This window comes from Erythrolamprus reginae, chromosome 5, assembly GCF_031021105.1.
Source record: "Erythrolamprus reginae isolate rEryReg1 chromosome 5, rEryReg1.hap1, whole genome shotgun sequence".
Lineage (NCBI taxonomy): Eukaryota > Metazoa > Chordata > Lepidosauria > Squamata > Dipsadidae > Erythrolamprus > Erythrolamprus reginae.
In genome coordinates, this window is record NC_091954.1 from 54,146,977 (window position 1) to 54,155,540 (window position 8,564).

Sequence of the window (8,564 nt, forward strand, 5' to 3'; positions counted from 1 at the left end):
CTATGAGGCTTCACAGCAAAGTCCTGACGGCCAGACAGTACAGCAGACTTCTTTCTGGCACACACACCACTGTAGAGAATAAGCCCCCACGCCTTTCCCCCCAAGGTTTCAGCCTTCAAGGCCACAAGCCAGAATCAGAGACGCCAAAGATCACAGCCAGGTCCCAGGACTCCCAAAGATAATACTCCACAATACAGGAAGGGTGGGTCTGCCTTTTCAGCCTTTCTGGGGAGAACCACACCCAAACCCAGCTGTTACCTATTTAGGACTGGAAGTACCTGGCTAATTGTCCCCTTCGTTGTGCTGCTCTTCTCTGCCTGTGATCGATGATGGCTTGAGCATTTTCATCTAAGGACTCCAGGCTGCTTGCTGGGGAGAGCTCCACCCCGGGGGATTCTGGCTGTTCTCCCTCTCCCTTGGCCTGATATTCCTCCTCCCCTTCTGCCTGGGCCTCCTCCTCCTCCTCCTGTTCCTCATCCTCCCCCTCTGAGCAGGGAGCCGGCAGAGGTTCAGCCGTTCCCTGAGGAGCCTCAGACGGAATCACAACAGATAGATAGATAGATAGATAGATAGATAGATAGATAGATAGATAGATAGATAGATAGATAGATAGATAAGCAAGCAAGCAAGCAAGCAAGCAAGTAATTGGGAATTGGGAAGAATACCAGTATGTGAAAACCTATAATCAAGAATGCAAGAATCCCCTTTAAAATATGTCTCCATGATATGCCGCATTCCTTTTAAGCATTTTGGAAAAGTAGTTGAGGGTGCTCCAAGATCCTGATGGCCAAACGATTGGAGAGAGGACCTGTCTGGCCAACACCAGCTACCCCTCCAGCTAAACCAGCTAACAGCAAATGCTCCCTCAGTGGCAAGGACCAGTCAGAAACCAGACAGTTGAGAATAAGAACTGTTAATCTCTTTAGAAATGTAAGGTTACTTAGCACCATTCCCTTTAGGCAATATAAGGCAGTAACCTGAGGCACATAACCTAATGAAAAGGCAGAAAGTAGTTGGTTATATAATTATGTTGTCAGATTTTGAGTCAATTGTTACTGCTTGAGAAGGTGAGAAATGCTTGTGGCATGTTTGGCTTGAGACACCAAAACAATTTGAGGGCTCTTTGGTCCTGCACTATTGGGCTGAGGGCAGAGAAGGAGACATTCACTACTGCCAACATGACTTCAATCAGCCCTGAGGGTACAATAAAATTCAATCTGCTTTTTAGGAAACATAGTTTTGATGTTGACTAAGGGTTATTAATGTGGGGCAACGAAATAAATAAAAAAAAGTTTTTTTAAAAAAATCACCAGTGAAACCAAACCAAACCATTGATAATAAAAACAATAATGATAAAACAGAAAATGCAACTCTTAATTAGATAATCATTCAAGCCATTTGTGCAGGCGAAAATGGTTAATTAACAGAAAAACTGTTTGGTCCTAGAATAGTTCTTGCCCTGCAAAAATTCAGGTAAGCAACCATTTTATTATCTAGATTTAGCAGTATGGAGTCCTTTGAATGGAATTCCGTGAAGTGTGATGGTACATTCTGGATTTGACATGGTCTTCATGATGTTTCAGGACTTCAGTTCCTTCCACACAGAAAAAGGAGTTGACATGGTGGGGAGCAGCTGCAAGTCTAAATGCTTCCCAGGTTTGGCCAATTCCCCTGGAGTTTGCTGTCCAAAGCCATTACTGCCGCATACATCTCCCAATGAAAGGTACATAATAATAACAATAATAATAATAATAATAATAATAATAATAACAACAACAACAACAATAACAATAACAACAACTGCCCTGAGTCTTCGGAGAGGGGCGGCATACAAATCTAAATAATAAATAATAAATAAAATAAACAACAACAACAACAACAACAGAGTTGGAAAAGACTTGGAGATTTTCTATTCCAACCCCCTGCTTAGGCAGGAAACCCTACACTACTTCAGACAGACTTCAGACAGATGGTTATCTAACATCTTCTTAAAAACTTCCAGTGTTGGAGCATTCACAACTTCTGGAGGCAAGCTGTTCCACTGATTAATTGTTCTAACTGTCAGGAAATTTCTCCTTAGTTCTAAGTTACTTTGCTCCTTGTTTAGTTTCCACCCATTGCTTTTTGCTCTACCCTCAGGTGCTTTGGAGAATAGTTTGACTCCCTCTTCTTTGGGGCAACCCCTGAGATATTGGAACACTGCTATCATGTCTCCCCTGGTCCTTCTTTATATTAAACTAGCCAGGCCCAGTTCTTGTAACCGTTCTTCATATGTTTTAGCCTCTAGTCCCTTAATTATCTTTGTCGCTATTCTCTGTACTTTTTCTAGAGCCTCAATATTCTTTTTGCATTGTGGCGACCAAAAAATGAATGCAGTACTCCAAGTGTGGCCTAATCAAGGCCTTATAAAGTGGTATGAACACTTCACGTGATCTTGATTCTATCCCTCTGTTAATGCAGCCTAGAACTGTGTTGGCTTCTTTGGCAGCTGCTGCACACTGCCGGCTCATATTTAAATGGTTGTCCACTAGACTCCAAGATCCCTCTCACAGTTACTACTGTTGAGCAATGTACCACATATACTGTACCTGTGCATTTTGTTTTGAAGCACCTTTATTAGTGATAAGGAATCTACCGATAATTCTATAACAACACTTTAATACAGGATATTAATGAGTATGACAGATAATAATTATGTAGCTATAAACTTCAAGTAACATTTTAATTGTTTGAAAAAACACACAATGGGGAACTGTTTCCCAAGAGGAAAATTAACCCTACCCGCATTTGTCCTAAAACTCAATTGCTGGAATTCACAAAGACTGATCATTCTAGAATCTATATCATCAAACATTTGTACAGATAAAAATAGTTAGCTCAGCAGCCAGTCCATTAGACTTAAATGATTAAAGAGCTATTTCATCTACCCAAATCATTGTTATGTTGTTTAATATAATAATTTGGGCTGGATGGCTGCCCTAAAGGAAGCCACAAGTAAGAAGTGTTTTGAATTATATATTTTGTTTTTCTAATAGAAGCCAAATGAGGGTTGCTTGAATTGAAGCAAATGTGGTTTGTGATCTTATTTATCTTCAGTTCATCTAGTGCAGAGAACTGCAGAAGAGAGAAGAGAGGGATTTATTAACAATTATCGGTTACATTATATTTCAGGCTGTAGTTAATTTATCTACCTGCTTTAATTGATGGTTTTCTCTGAACTATTATACATAAATCAAAACATGGGCTGGCAAAAATGCATCAATGATATATGACTTTAAGCCAGGGCTCTTAAGCTTTTTAAACATTCTTCAAAATAAGCCAACAATTTACTAATAACTATAATGAAGCCTCATAGTAGTTGCAGCTATAGATTGGGAAACTGGTTATCACTTCAGGTGCTTGCATGAGTGTTTCTGGCAGTTAAAAATCATAACACAAATGGTCACAAGGGGGCACTGCAGGAACACATGATTTACCTAAAACAGCCTGTTTAAGAGGGAACTAAAAGTTGAGGTTTCCACTCTACCTACTATATTCAAAAAAGGTTGGGTGAATGGATAAATTGTCTGCCAGTATTAGATGTTTGGGCAATCTTCATTCCAGCTGCTCTGACAATGAAGCTGAACTGACTGACTAGAAGCCAGACTGCCAAGCCATCGGTATTCCATCTGGATCAATGCACAAATATAATGCCTAGAACAAAAACAACAACAAAAAGGTTCTGTTTACATGTTAACAGGCATGTCGGCATTGGAGCAGGGTGTGTCAAAAAATGTCGCTTACAATTGTGAGATTAAAACCCTGTCCCTTTCTTTACATATGTTGCATTCTGGTCACCGCACCTCAAGAAGGACATAATGGAATTGGAAAAGGTGCAAAAAAGGGCAACAAGAATGATGAAGGAAATGGACCACCTCCCTTATGAAACCAGGTTGCAACGCCTTGGTCTCTTCAGCCTTGAAAGATGGCATGTTAAGGGGTGACTTGATCGAAGTGTATAAAATCACTCACTAAAGCTCGTAGGGAAGAAAGGGAGGACAAATAAAGGGAAATATTTCTTCACCCAGAGGGTCATTGGTTTATGGAAATCACTTCCAGAAGAAGTGGGAGGGTAACACACACATGTTCAGGTGGTGGGGTGCATGGGGTGGCTTTGAATTATGGGTGGGGGCACACGTGTGCATTCTATAGCGCACACATTTGCGTTATTTGGCACCTGAGGGGAAAAAGGTTTGCCATCACTGTTCTATACTATTGCAACCTGGAGCTATTAGGCCACTAGGCATTGGGGGTCACCTGGAATTTTGTTTGTTTGTTTGTTTGTTTATTTATTGTTAGAGTTGAAAGGGACCATGACGGCCATCGAGTTCAACCTCCTGGCCAAGCAGGAACCCTATAGTACACCAGTCAAGTGGCAGTTCAATCTTCTCTTTAAAATGTCCACAGTGTTGGAGTTCACAACGTCCACTGGTAGGTTGTTCCATTGGTTGATCGCTCTCACCGTCAGGAAGTTCCTCTTTATCTCCGTGTTGAATCTCTCCTTGGTCAGCTTCCAGCCGTTGTTCCTCGTCCGGCCCTCTGGTGTCCTGAAGAATAAAGTGATCCGCTCCTCTCTGTGACATCCCCTTGTATACTTGTAGACTGCTATCATGTCCGCTCTGGCCCTCCTTTTCTCTAGGCTATTCATGCCCAATTGAGGTTAACATCTGGAAGTCTTTACCTATTTTTTTTAAAAAATGAGGAAATGCTGTATACTCCCGCCCCCTGCTCCCAGCGAAGGCTTACCCTATTTGGTGCTTCCGATACGCACTCTGAGGCCACTGCAAGCACGCACACTTCTAATGGGTGCACACACGCCCGTCAGTGTGAGATTGGTACCATTATTAGCTAAAATCTGAAAAAAAATGCAAAGATTAGGTCGCTGCACACTTTTATATTGAACAAAATGACGTTTAGGCATCATGAAGAAAATGATGCTACTTGAAAATAAATTTATGACAATATCATTAAGCAAACACCAAAAGTTTTATTAGTCATGTAGCAATTCTAACATTAGCCTAATGATCTCATCATTACATACATGACATAAATCACAGCCAAAATGGTCCATTGAATGGGAACTCTATTACACGGAGGTGTTGTAGATCAAGTTTTCATTGTACTTGGATACCAATCCTTTTCTATATTCAGGAGTAAATTCTGCAGGGCTTGCAGAATTCCAAAGTGAGCATGGTTAAATAAACCCTGAGTAGAACCATAGTCATTCCCTCTCTTCTTCCCTCCCCCCTCTTCTCTTGCTACTACTTTCCCTGTTTTGGTTCTGATTCCTTTTCCCACTTCCCACAAATAATTTTGGCGCTAATACTAATAAGCAATCAGGAAATGTTAATCTAAATTGTAAGGATACAAGCAACAAGTTACAGTCATACAGTCATAAGCGAGAGGAGACAGGTGATAGGTAGTGATGGGCGAACTGAACCCGCACAATTTGGGTCTGTACCGAATTTTGCGGTGTTCGGTATGCCGAACACGAACACGAATATTTTTCAAACTTTGGGCAAAGTTTGGGGTCGTGTTCGGTGTTCAGAGCTTTGACGTCATCGGCAGGTTGCTAAGGACGCCAAGGTGATCACTTCCTGGATTCCATGGAATCCAGGAAGTGATCACCTTGGTGTCCTTAGCAACCTGCCGGTGATGTCAAAGCTCCGCCCCCGGAATCTCTTCATGGGAGGGATTCCCTGTTCGGGTTCGGGTTCGGTTCGGGTTCGGCCGAATTTTGCGTAAAGTTCGTCCAAACTTGCCAAACCCGAACACCGTTGGGTTCGCTCATCACTAGTGATAGGGACGATGAGAAGACTAATAGTAATAGTAATGCAGCCTTAGTGAATAGCTTGACAGTGATGAGGGAATTATTTGTTTAGCAGAGTGAAGGAAGGAAGGAAAGGAGGGAGGGTGGGAGACTAAACTGTATAAGTTAATTTAATGTCATCTATTTCACTTCGAACTCTCATTTTGTCATTTTTTGCTTTAATGGATATTATTATAAATAAATGATTAAACTACACCTGCAATTCATTCCTGTGGCAAGGGCTATCACTTATTCACAAGGGAAAAGGTCCTTTGACAAAGTCTGTGGAACCCATTCTCTTCCCTGCTTCCCCAGGCTAACTAGTGGTGCAGACTGCATTGGGGCTCGATGCATTCCAATTAGCCCCTTTGTTTGTGGTGTTTAAAGCAAGATTGTTGCTGATCTCATTGTTCTTGTTTGTATCACGTTTGTCTCAGTTGGAAGACATTGTGCGGAGCAAGTTGGAGTCCAATTGAGGATGCAGAAGGTTCAGAAGTGTTGAAAAAGGCTCCAATTTTTCAAGCAGCATGCAGATCACTCCTCCACACATAATATTAAATTGTAATTATAGCTTGTTGGTGCCCAAGACTGGAGTTGCCATTAAATCTATATATACCATTTCCCCAGGCTTGCAAATTTTGTTTCTTAACCTGTTGATGTTTAGTTAAAAGGGACAAAGGAAAAAGAAACATTGCTTTTGTCCAAATAACGTCTGGATTTATTTTTATGTGTGAGAACAAAGCACATTTTCCAGGAAATTCAAGTACAACACACATACATACATACAAACACACACACACCTTTATTAAACAAGAAATTATTTTAGTGTCTAGGAAGGGGGAAATTGTGTCTGTTCCTGTGTCCTTTCCATGGTAACTCCATGCCTTTCTACAGTGAAAATCTTTTCATTATATTCATCACCAGGAGGCACTGTAAAACCAGGTTCATCTTTGATTGGGGCTCTTCAGATGCTGTTCCATAGAGTTCAAACACTCCACCAGGAATTGAACTCATGGACCTTCATACTATAGAATACTATATAAGATTTCAATTGTTTTACAAGTCATATCAAAACCCATTCATCGGGGAAGAACATAATCAGAACATTAGTATCTCTCTGTTCTGAGAGTTTACAGGAATGTGGAATATACCATAATATACTGTTCTGAGAGATTACAGTCAGGTGTATTAGATTGTGCTAACATTTATAACAAGATACAGCTACCTGTCCTTTGGATCTGGCTGTATAGGTTATTATTATTGTTATTAATTGGACTTGGATGCTGCCCCCCTCAATGGACTGGGGGGGGGGGCTCACAGCATATCAATAAAAAACACAATCTATAAAATACATCTAAATCCAATTAACATAAATAATAAGTTTAAAATATTCTAAAAAGTTAAACATTTAAAAATCATTCATTCAAATTCCTATTGCAAACATTCTACACATTCAATGGCCAGAGGCTGGGTTTTAATGACCTCAAGCCTGGCAGCATAAATAACTTTTCAGATTTTTACGAAAGGCAAGGAAGGTGGGGGCAGTGAGAATGTCTGGGGGGAGCTGATTCCAGAGGGCTGGGCCCCCCACAGAGAAGGCTCCGGGATCGCCTTCTGCCGCACGAATCCCAGCGACCGATTACGTCCTACAGAGTCGGCCTTCTCCAGGTTCTGTCGATGAAGCAATGTCATCTGGCGGGGCCCAGGGGAAGAGCCTTCTCTGTGGCGGCCCCGACCCTCTGGAATCAACTCCCCCCGGAGATCAGGACTGCCCCCACTCTCCTTGCCTTTCGCAAACTCCTTAAAACCCACCTTTGCTGTCAGGCATGGGGAAATTGATTCCTCTGGGCCGTTCCGTTTTATGTATGTTTTGTCTGGGATATATGACTGTTTTTTATATTAAGCGTTTTAACTGGTTTTTTAAAATCATTGGATTTGTACTGTGTTTTGCTGTTGTGAGCCACTCCAAGTCTCCGGAGAGGGGCGTCATACAATCTAATCTAATCTAATCTAATCTCTTCCCTTAGGACCCACCAGGTGAAATTGTCTGGTTGACAGGACCTGGAGAGGGCCAACTCTGTGGGACCTAACCTGATGCTGGGATTCATGCGGCAAAAGTGATTCAGACTTAAACAGTCATAATATGAGGCATTTTTAATGGGCTTTGTTAACAGTCATGGTTACCGTTTGCACAATAGCTATGTGTGTGTGTGTGTGTGCATTTCAGAATCAGAAAAAAAATATGTGCCTAATGCAAGTCATTAGACGGGACAAACAGATGAATGGAAAGTGAGGTGGCTCCATCTCTTGCTGGCAGATCTCCTAGAGGCATCTAATGGGCCACCACAATTAGGCTTCTGGACTAAATGGGTAATTTGCCTGTTTCCACTCTTGCATTCCTCTATTTTCAATGAAGAAAAATGCAATGGCCCCAGGGAACTGCTAGAGGAAATATCTATATATAGAACCAATTCTCCCACAAGAGGGTGCCTGATCTTTTCCAACATAGTGTGAAACTTCTGGATCAATACATTTGCTAATCCCTAGTCAGGGGACACATAATTCTGTCCTACCCAGCCAAATTCCCTATACTATTAAACAATGCCTAGAATCTCAAGCCAACATTTCTTGTGCTTGTAGTACCAGAAGTAAGAACACTTCTTATGTGGATGACATGGAAAAATGTATAAATGACTTTGAATTAATATATGGAATC